Genomic DNA, 10864 nt, shown 5'->3' on the forward strand with positions numbered 1-10864 from the left:
AATCCCTATGAGCCTCCTTCATCAACTATAAAACAAAAATTAACCCAACAATACCACATGGTTATTGTGCAGATTTTAAGGTGATACTTTGAGATCTATACAATATTGTGGGTCAAGAATTGCATGTGACATTTTTCATGGAATCTCCCTAATCACAAACACTAAATAAGTCCGATTACACTGCCATCCAAACAACAGGAAATATTGTACTGGGAATGCAAAAATATTGAGGTTCTAATCTCTGCCAAACTCTACGTTTTCCCAGACACTTCTTTGCTAAAATGGATACGCAGATTAACCTGGTTCAACTACGTTACCATTCCTTGTCTTAAATATGGGAGTCCAAAAATACAATGATGAATTAGTCCATTTTTCATTTTGACAGGTTTTCTTAAAATTGCTTCTAAACTCTTTTAGGTACTAGCATATGATTTTGCTTATAGTTGAGCCAATATTTTTCATATCTTTCATTCCCTGTTTTGCTAGTTCCTTCTATGATAATATCCTTTACTGGACTTCACCCAGAATTCATGAGGCTTGTGCAGTATGCTAATAATTCCCAAATATTCACCTCAAGTCTGCATTTGAAACTCCAACTAACAGCATTTAGTTACCCTTCATTAGAGCTTTATTCTTTGATATCTGATCACTTTCACTCTTACCACATTATCATTCTGGACACAAAGGTTCATACATTCCAGTGCTCTCTTATTTAAACTCTCACATTACCAATCCCTGACAATTATATCTCACTACAGGAAATTCTTTCTAACAAGAAATAGTTAATAGTGAAGTAGAGAGAGCTTAGAATTTGCTGACCAAAACTCCAGGTTTAAATCCCTGTTGGAGCACATTGTGGCCCTGGGTGAATTTCTTAATTCATTTGTAAATAAGACTAACAACATTGAATTGATAGGGTTGTTATAAACATTAAGTTAAATCATCTGTGAAGTGCTTAACAAAGTAATTAGTGTAAATAAGGTGTTTTATTTCTGTTAGCTTGCATAGTATTTTAAAAATACTATGCATTTGTAAAAATCCCAAAGCTTCATGCTGCATCTTTGTTAAAAACTTTCTGGTATTTTCTTCATTTCCAAGTTTTTCATTTTCCATTTTTATTAGCAGGGAATACTGTCCCTGAACAACATTGTTAAGGATCATATAGACATGTGAAAATTATTTATGTACATGAATCAGGATATATTTGCTCATAAGTAAAACTCCTCAACCTTAGACAATAAAGAAATGAATTAGTTTATATAGCCAAAAGAGAGAAAGTGTAGGCTTCTGAGATGATGGATTTAGTAGATTATGTCCATACCTCCAACAGTAGCATTGATTTTTTTTTTTTCCCAAGGTAACAGCCCTGGTATTGAAAATTGAGACCACATGCTTCTTCCTCCTTCTCATCCAACAGGAAAGAGAAACTGGTTTCCTGCACATTTATTGGCCTCCAGCAAATATTTCCTTTCTTCTAATTATCCAGAGTTAGGTCATAAGCCCCCTTCCACTGCAAACTATTAGAAAAAGAGATTAGGGTTACCATGGCTGAGTTAGCACACTACCTAAGCAAAGGAAGATTCCCCACGCTATATCACTGACTACTGTTCAGTGTGGTTTGGGTAGGGGACATTGAGAGACAGGCTCAACCTGTACTCTTCGTCTTCATGTGGGAAGGAAGAGACTTGCTTCAACTACTTTCTTCATTGCTGAATCTGTGCTCTTAGAACTGTGACAAGTAGAAGGCATTCAATAAATATCTGAGGCATGAATATCAACTATAGTCATTGGAAGACTTCAATTTCTTTCTTTCTTTCTTTCTTTCTTTCTTTTTTTTTTTTTTTTTTTTTTTTTTGGACAGGCAGAGTGGATAGTGAGAGAGAGAGACAGAGAAAGGTCTTCCTTTTTGCCGCTGGTTCATCCTCCAATGACTGCTGCGGCTGGCACACTGCGCTGATCAGAAGCCAGGAACAAGGTGCTTCTCCTGGTCTCCCATGCAGGTGCAGGGCACAAAGACTTGGGCCATCCTCCACTGCCTTCCCAGGCCATAGCAGAGAGCTGGCCTGGAAGAGGGGCAACCGGGATAGAATCCGGCGCCCCAACCGGAACTAGAACCCGGTGTGCCGGCGCCGCAAGGTGGAGCATTAGCCTGTTAAGCCACGGCGCTGGTCAGAAGACTTCAATTTCATCAAACTTTATTGTTCTCAAATCAGACCTAAAAGATAATTAACTGAATTTCCCACCAAAGTCCTCTAACTGAATGCTTCCAATATTTCTATTCACTGATGCTCACTTTCTTCCCCATGTCTAACTTCTCTTTTTTCCACATCATATTCCAGGACATACTCCTAAATTGGTTGGCATTCATGAACATTGCATGTGCTTTGTTTTGTTTGCATTTGATTTTTCTTCTTCTAAAAACAGTTAATCTTCACGAAGCCTTCCAAGATCCAACATTCCCAGCTCTGGCCACTGAGTACCAGCAAACCTCAGCATTCTGGCACATTTCCTTTATCTTTCGGAGTGTTAGTAGATAAGTTTCATCTTATGTTTCTTATTTAATCAACAATAAGCCCTGGAGAACTTTGTCTACTCTAGCCAATATGTGCCCTGTGCAGGTTAAATATCTAGTAGGCATTGCAGGATATTAATGTTTGAGTGGGTAAAGATTGTTGAAATAAAAGAAATATTACTAATAGGCAAATGCTGTTTTTTTTCAACATCTATCTGATGCAGTATTCAAACTCCAGGATATACCAAATAGACATGAGTGATTTCCTGAGCCTTCAGATTCTCATATCTCACTCTGAAAGATTCTGATTTAGATCTGAGGTGGTGTTGAAAAATCTGCATATTAATCAACTATTCCAGAGGATTCTGATGAGAGTTGTAGAAATAACATTTGGTTGAATTTTCTTTCCATCAGCATTAAAATAAAGAAAGAAAGCTTAATAGCCCATGGTAAATAAATAAGTTAATCAATGCCCCTGACCCTTTCAGTAATATATAGGTAGAATCACTAAAGTGTTTAAAAATATCTTTTAAAAAAGGAGACAGGAATAGACAGATGCAGAGGGAGGAAGGAAGGTTCTGATTATAAAGGGCCTTGAGTGCTGTGCTAAGGAGTTTCATTTCTTCTGAAATCCAGGGGAATCGTGGAAGGTGTCTGAGCAGGGAACAATACCCTATAGCTTGTGCTGTGAAAAGTGGACTATCTCTTGTGATAGATTGACCAGAAAGGGACAGCTGAAGGTGCAAAGGAGAATCACACGTGACCCAAAACCACAAATGGTTTCTTCACGACAAGGGACAGGTGAGGCCCCTGAGGCTCAAAGGCCACTACACTAGGCCATGAGTCAACTTAAGGCAGGTATTGTGAGCAATAGCCTGTGATTTGCATTCGGAGTCAAAGTGATTCATCTCCGTGAAGCATTTGACTCCTAGTGGCTGCTTAGACCAGAAAATAAGGTTCTCAAATGGAAGAAACTCTGTGTCAGGGTTCAAACCACGAAGGCAGCCCAAGAAAACTTTTTTTCACTTATTATTATAATGATGGACATGTTGGCTTAATTGAGTAACTTAAGAAGTAACAAGTATTTTTACATAAACAGTATGACAGCATAATTTTCTGAAAGGAACAAAAAAGCCAATAGATAGGAAGAATGGTTGAGACATACTATTTAAATGTGGAACTTAAATTGGAGGAGAGGCTCAATCTTCTGTAGTTGGCAGCATCAGGGGTCAGGTGTGAGGAAAGCCCTGGTATTCTATATTTAGAGTTCAGGAAACGGGCCATTAAGGGTGGCCAAGGAAACAGGTTTCCCTCTTATGTTGAAAATGCTTTCTGCCTTTGCCACACCTCTCTACTGACATTTCTCCTTTATCATCTTTTACAGGAGTTCGCTTGCTGAACAAAATGTGAGGTGGTAAAACTGGAGACACTGGAGTTAGTTCTTTCCTTTGGAGAGGAACCAAGAAATGTGGAATGTTGATTCTGTGCCCAGAAATAAGTCAACCTGAAAAGCTAGAAGTTATCAAGAAGACAGAGATGATTAACTGGGAAATGAGCTCATTTTGCTGTCCTTTGAAATACTAAAGACAGTCTTGTAAAATCTGTGAAGAGGTGGGTGTTCACTCTGCATCTCCTTTGGGAGCACCTGGGGTTGAGTCCTGGTTCTGCTCCTCATTCCAGCTTCCTGCTAATCCACACCCTGGGAGGCAGCAGATGATGCATCCAATTGTTGGGTACCTGTCAATCACATGAGAGACGTAGATTGAGTTCCCAGTTCAAGGCTTTAGCCTGGCCAAGTCCCACATCTTGTGGGAACTTAGGGGAGTGAACAAGTGGATGGGAAATCTTTGTCTTTCTGTCTGTCTGAACTCTCCGTCTGTATCTCTAAGATTCTGTACCCTTCAAATAAATTAATTAAAATTAAAAACAGAGAGAAAAAAATCTATTTAGCTTAAACTGACATCAGCTATTCCCTAATGTTCTTCTTGGATCTTCATTCCTGTCTTCTGGCACTCCTGTATCAATCTGCACTCCCTACCCCAGACTTCCTCAAACACACAAATCCATTTCCACCAAAACATTAGTAAGAAACTGTGGGTTTTATTTTAAGATGGGCCAAGGAGAGTTGTGTCATCAAACCAGCAACCATCATTGAAATATATCCCTAGACACCAGGGAGCCTTGGAAAGCCTTCTCCTTTTGTTTTTCCTGAGACAGAACTTCAGCCTCCATCCTCTTGTCTACCTTCTCCTTCCCTCTCCTCTGCTCTCATCAGGTACAGCAATTTTGCCCAAGCCCCCAACTTGTTTGGTTCTTATCAAAGCAAAAGGTACTGAACCGAAAGGAAGAGGATATTTTTTCCCCTTCTATTGCTCAAGTTGCATAATTGATATTTTACCTACTTTTCCTTTATTTCTGCATTCAGTGGTAAAAATAGAAGGTAGCAAAGTGGGGAAGACAGTCCAGAAACACCACATGTGGACATTTCAGTCAATAAGTGACCTTTTATATAGAAGGAGTCCCGTAAGCTTATATCCACTCGTGATGCTGTAGCCATCTCGGTTTGTGTAAGTATTCTCCAGGAGGTTCGCACAACAGTGAGGTTGCCTCAGGATGCACTTCTCACAGTATATCCCTGTCGGTCAGTGATGTAGGACTATATTCTCATGGTTGAACCTGTCACTACTTGGGAACAAAGGAAGCGTCAGTATTTCATTCTCAAGTGTTCTTCTTGGGCAGGCATTTGACCTAGTGTTTAAGACTCCAGCTAAGAGACCTGTGTTTCATATCAGAGTACGTGGGTTCCAGTCTCAGCTCTGGCTGCTGAACTGCTGACTCCAGCTTCTTTCTGATGCAGACCTCATGAGACATTGATGATGGCTCAAGTAGTTGGGCCCCTGCCATCCATGTGGAAGAACTGGATGGAGTTCCCAGTCCAGTCCCCACAATCGCAGGCATTTGGAACATGAATCAGTACATGAGACCTCTCTCTCTCTCTCTCTCTCTCTCTTTCTCTCCCTCTCTCCCCCCCTTCTCTCAACTTGAAAAAACGTATCAGGCATTCTTCAGTGTGTTTTTTTTCATGTTGGACACTCACTGTGTGAGGCTGATGGCATCTTTGCTTTCAAAAGGGAGCCCTGTATCCAAAAATCTCAGATTCTGAACATCAAGATTTCAATTGAGTGTTTCATAGGGCGAGTCCTCAGAGAATTCTCCTCTATGGTCCTAACAAATGTCACACAAATATGTTACCTTTAAAATTGTTGAAAAGATGACAAATTAGGAGAATTTTTTCCCCAGATGAACCACTCTCTCTGCTATCCCTAGCTATGATTCTGATTATATTCCAATTGTGAAAGAAAGGGAGTACTTATTTCATACCTCAAATGGCCCTAACACTAATTTGTCAAGCCACAAGATAGAGAATAATCTATTGTGTAGTCTTTTAGTTAGAGTTTGAGTAGTAAACTCAATCCAGGTACATATTCCAAGATAGGAGTTAGAGGTAATAAAGTGACAGGGCCAGCTTTGTAATTTGGGGGGCCCAGTGCAAAATGAAAATGCAAGACTCCTTGTTCAAAAAGCAGAAAAATTACTATAAAGCCACAAATAATTTTACTTTCTTTGACAGTATTTCTGTAAATGCCATCATGTTTATTTGTAATTTAGTTTTATTCTAAGTAAAAAAGTTAACTGTTAAATTATTAACATGGATTTAACCATTAATCTTCATATGACTCAGGACCAGTTTTAAATGCAAATATCTGAGCCTTTTACATGGGTGTAGAATCACCAAAATTCTACAATTTGAATTTTATAGCTTATGCATGGCAGTGCATTTCATTTTCACCAAAACAGTGGAGGGCTTGCATAGAACCAACACAGACAACACAAACACTATTTTTATTTTATTTCACTTTCTCATATACGCATATCTTACCAATACCCTCTACCTTCACCTTGCTGATGAGTAAGGAAGGACTACAAGGACAAGGACCTAAGGGTCCCTGCCTCCCACTTATCCTCATTGGTATGGATAATTACAAGGCATTTTTCAGAGAATTGGCCAAAAAGTCTTGATTTTTCTTCCCCATTTCCATGTTCTTCATTTCTTTCATCTTTTTTTTTTTCTTCTCTCCAGAATTAGGCTCTTCTTGTTGGTGGGCAATCTTTTTTTTTTTTTTTTTAAACAGGCAGAGTTATACAGTGAGAGAAAGAGACAGAAAGAAAGGTCTTCCTTTTCCATTGGTTCACCCCCAAAATGGTCGCTACAGCTGGCGCGCTGTGCCAATCCGAAGCCAGGAGCCAGGTGCTTCCTCCTGGTCTCCCACGAAGGCAGAGGATTAGCCTCGTGAGCCACGGCGCCGGCCAGGCAATCTTTTCTTACCATCTTTCCCTACAAAAATGGGATATGGTAACTCGAAGGAAAGACAGCTACTCTAGTACACCTACTTCAGGAGTGCTTGAGAATTAGCAAGTCAGTCCAGCCTAATGATGACAGAGGGTATTTTATGAGGTTTTTAAACTGTATTCTAGTTTTGGAAACACATCTATCAATATAGGTAACTAGAAATTACAGATTATATAAAATAGGAAAGGAAAATGAAAAATCTGAAAGCATTTCATTTTAGGAAAGTCTTTCTGGTAGATAGCAAAGACTTACATAGAAGTAATCTGGAATAACTTAAGGAGAATATTTAAAAGGAAATCTTTGTTATAGGCCTTTGTACAATGACATAGTTGATCAAGAACCCAGTACTAAACAATGCCAATTCTTAGATGCCACTGATGTGCTAGAGATAAGGGATTCAAGACTTATTTAGTTGACAGCTGCAGGACAAGGGGAAAATAATTCCCAACAAAAATTGGCTGATGACAAAAGACAGAAGCAGGTAACAGAAGCCAGGAACCTCTCCTAAGAGCTTCAAGGATGCCCAAGCATCCTCATCTTCATAAAATCTGACAATTCTGCCCTCTATGATGTTACACAGACTTGAGGTGATGCTGGAGTCCCTTGTATTGGAGAGCACTAGAAGTCCCTTGGGATATAAATTCTGCAAATTCTCCATCTGTGCCCCACTTCCAGACTGTGCTTTTCTCTGGTGCTTTCACAATCCTCCACAGTGGCTCCATCTGAAGATGTGAGAAAGTAGGCAAAGGAAGCCATGGCCCTTCTGCACAGAATCTACACATCCTGAGATCTTTGAGAGCTCACCTTCTGGCCATGACAGAGAAGTAATTACATTCTTTGTTCTCTCCTACCAAAACAAAGAAATTCTATTAGTCAGCAAAAGGTTTTCCATGTAAATTCTGACTTAATCTACCTAGACATTTTTGGGTTTGATTTTTATTTGTTTGAAAGTTTTGAGTTCTGGTGTTTTTTTGGTTTTGGCATTTTTGTTTTTGTTTGGTTTGGTTTGGTTTGGGTTGGGTGTTTTGTTTTTGTTTGTGTTTGTTTTGTTTTTGCTTATCTTTATATAACAATTCAGGGAAGTCAGGGGTATTTCTTACAATAGTTACTCGTATTTGGCTTGTGAAATTGCTTCTTATTTGAATTAAAGCCATATGTTGAAGTCTGAGCATACTGTTGGGCTCTTGAACCATACGTTTGGGTTTTAGGAAAGTTTGGGCAGTTTGTCTTAAATAACAATGTCAGGATAAATGGAAACAAAACTGTGAACGCTCACAGTTTTCTTTTATGTCAATCCTTCTTACTTTTTGTTAGCACAATGTAAAAACTGCTAGAGAAATATCATATGGCTGCTACCTCATTTGGAAATTCCCATGTGCAACTTCTAAGTTAACATTTTTAAATGAATAAATACAAATAAATCAAGTTCTGAAATGTCATGTGTTTTTTATTTCTACTTTTAAATATATAGATGAGTCCAAATCTCTTCATAGTCAAATGACCTAGAAACACTATTGTCTTCTCCAAATTGATTTATAAAAGTCATATAAAGATATAAGTTAGATTATAGTATATTGAAATCAACTCATTTTTAAAGTCCTGTGTACAGTTCTTTGACAGGCAACACAACAGTCAAACAAAGGTGGAGGAAAGACTTCCATGTTTTAATTCAGGACACCACACTTTGATTATTTGAATCCTCTCTTGTCGTACTCTTCTCAAAATCTCTTTTTATTTTGCATTATCAGCACAGCCCTTAGCAAAATTTCTTGCAAATCTTCAAAATTATTAAGCTCACAGGCATTTTACTCACCCCATCTCCATAAGAATCATGAGATCTAATTGACAAGAATGACTGCCTTTCTCCCTCTTTCTTGCGTTCACTGTCACTCTCTCCCTCTCCCTCTCGCTCTCGCTCTTTCTCTCTTCCTTTCTCCAAAGAAACAGCTGTCCTCTAAACTTGATCTCATAAGATCCTGTTTGAGAAAAGAAGGGAAAAAATTTCAACCAGTTCTCTCTAATTAGATGAACACTGTATATAAACAATTAAGAAGTCTTTTCATTCTTTTGGTTGACATTTCTACTGAGGCCTTAATTGCCTGCTGGATCTGAAGGGTTCTATGCTTTTTTTAAGCTCCCTGTGCTCTTGGCCAAGGACTCCCTGGGACACGCTGTGAGTAGCTTCAGAACACCAGCAGCTCTTGCTATTTTAGTCTGTGTTGCTTCTTAAAGTTGTAATTAATTTGAATGATCCTAAAATTCAAAATTATGACAGTTCCAATATATAATAAGGATAAGTTACATTTAGTCTTGCCAAGAAAGTCATGGTATATTTAGCAGAAGGGCAAAAAACTCCATGCAGTGACAACGAATGTCTCAGATCGAAGCGGATCACAGAAGCCTTGATAGGACTTAACCTGTCTTTGTAAGTAATTTGTGGAGCACAACATACTTACTAAATTAACTGTGTCGTGGGCTTTAATTGTGTATTCTCTCGGTAGTAATGTCTTTTGTATTTGTTTTGGTTTTTGATCTAAAAGTTCATTCACGGACAAAATTGGTAGACAAAGCCAATTTTAACCCATTCATGTACATATAAATGATATACATACCCACAGAAGATATTATTTCATTTTTACTCTCAACCAAATCACCATGTTAAAAAATTAATATTTGTATTAGATTTTTTTTCTTGCTCACTTGTTCTAATTTATTTTCCTCTTTAATTTGGTTTTACTTATAATATCTAGATATCCTAAAGGATTTTCTCATTCTTCAAATTATAAAAAAGTATATGAAGAGGAAAAGGTTTAAGGAATAAATAGTGAGCATCAAATATGTTGCAGTTTCGGCTTTTCTTTCTGATTTATTGCATTATTAGAATTATGAACATCGAAAAGAGAAAAAAATATTTGCATATGCAATCAATGTCTTCCAGGCACTAATACACTTTTATAAGATCTTTCCAAAAATTACTCAAGATTTGTATTTTTGGACTATGTCCCTTTGGGTTTGTGGCCATTTTATTATTTTCTAGAAAAGACATTTATTTATATTAATTAGAATTATAAGAATACAATGAATGCAATGAAATGTAATATAAAGTAAAATTTCTGTATTTAAATGCTGACTGTGTACTGTTAATTGGACTTTAGATAAAATATTTTATTTGAGTTTCTGGTTCTTAATGTATAAAATGGGATTATAAATAATAATAAACCCTATAGAGTTGCAATGAGGACCAAATAAGCACAGAATATTATTAAAATGTATGTTTGCAGTTTATATAAACACATAATTAATGATTAATATTCTGTGCTGTAACAATTGCTTATTGCTTAATAGAATTAAGGGAAAGGGGATGACCAAGTACGTGCAGGGAGGAAATGCATAAGTTATATTTTTGCTTCCTTTTCAGCTTTTCATTATTATGTTTGTACTTATTTTTAAATTTGATATGCAGGAATAGATTTTATTGGGCCTTTAATAAGTAAGCAGCAGTTGTGAGGAAGTAACAGGATTGTGTTTAAAGGACTGTGTTCTGTTGCACCTCTGGCTAACTTAGTGTGGTCATAGGAGCCACATTAGAGTTCAGCAATAACTAGTTGTCTCGTTGATGAGATGGGAGCAGTACATTGGAAAAGCTGACTATCTGCACGTACTGCTCCTGACTGTGTGGGAGAACAAGTAGGCATGCTCCATGGTCAGCGCCTGTGTACACTGAGTACCTGCAGAGGCACCAGGGACCCTCTCTTCTTGGTGGGCCAACCGTAGAGGGCTCTGCCCGGGACAGTCAGCCAACAAGTCTTGGACTGGGCTCTGGACATTTCAAGAGGGGATCATGGGTGCCTGACAGCCCAGTGAACTTTCTCAGGGCTGTGGGACTCAGGAGGAAAGGAAAGTTACTCACTGGCAGTGCTCTGGCCTAGGGTGTTCACTTT

The sequence above is a fragment of the Lepus europaeus genome, chromosome 3 (assembly GCF_033115175.1).
Source record: "Lepus europaeus isolate LE1 chromosome 3, mLepTim1.pri, whole genome shotgun sequence".
Classification (NCBI taxonomy): domain Eukaryota; kingdom Metazoa; phylum Chordata; class Mammalia; order Lagomorpha; family Leporidae; genus Lepus; species Lepus europaeus.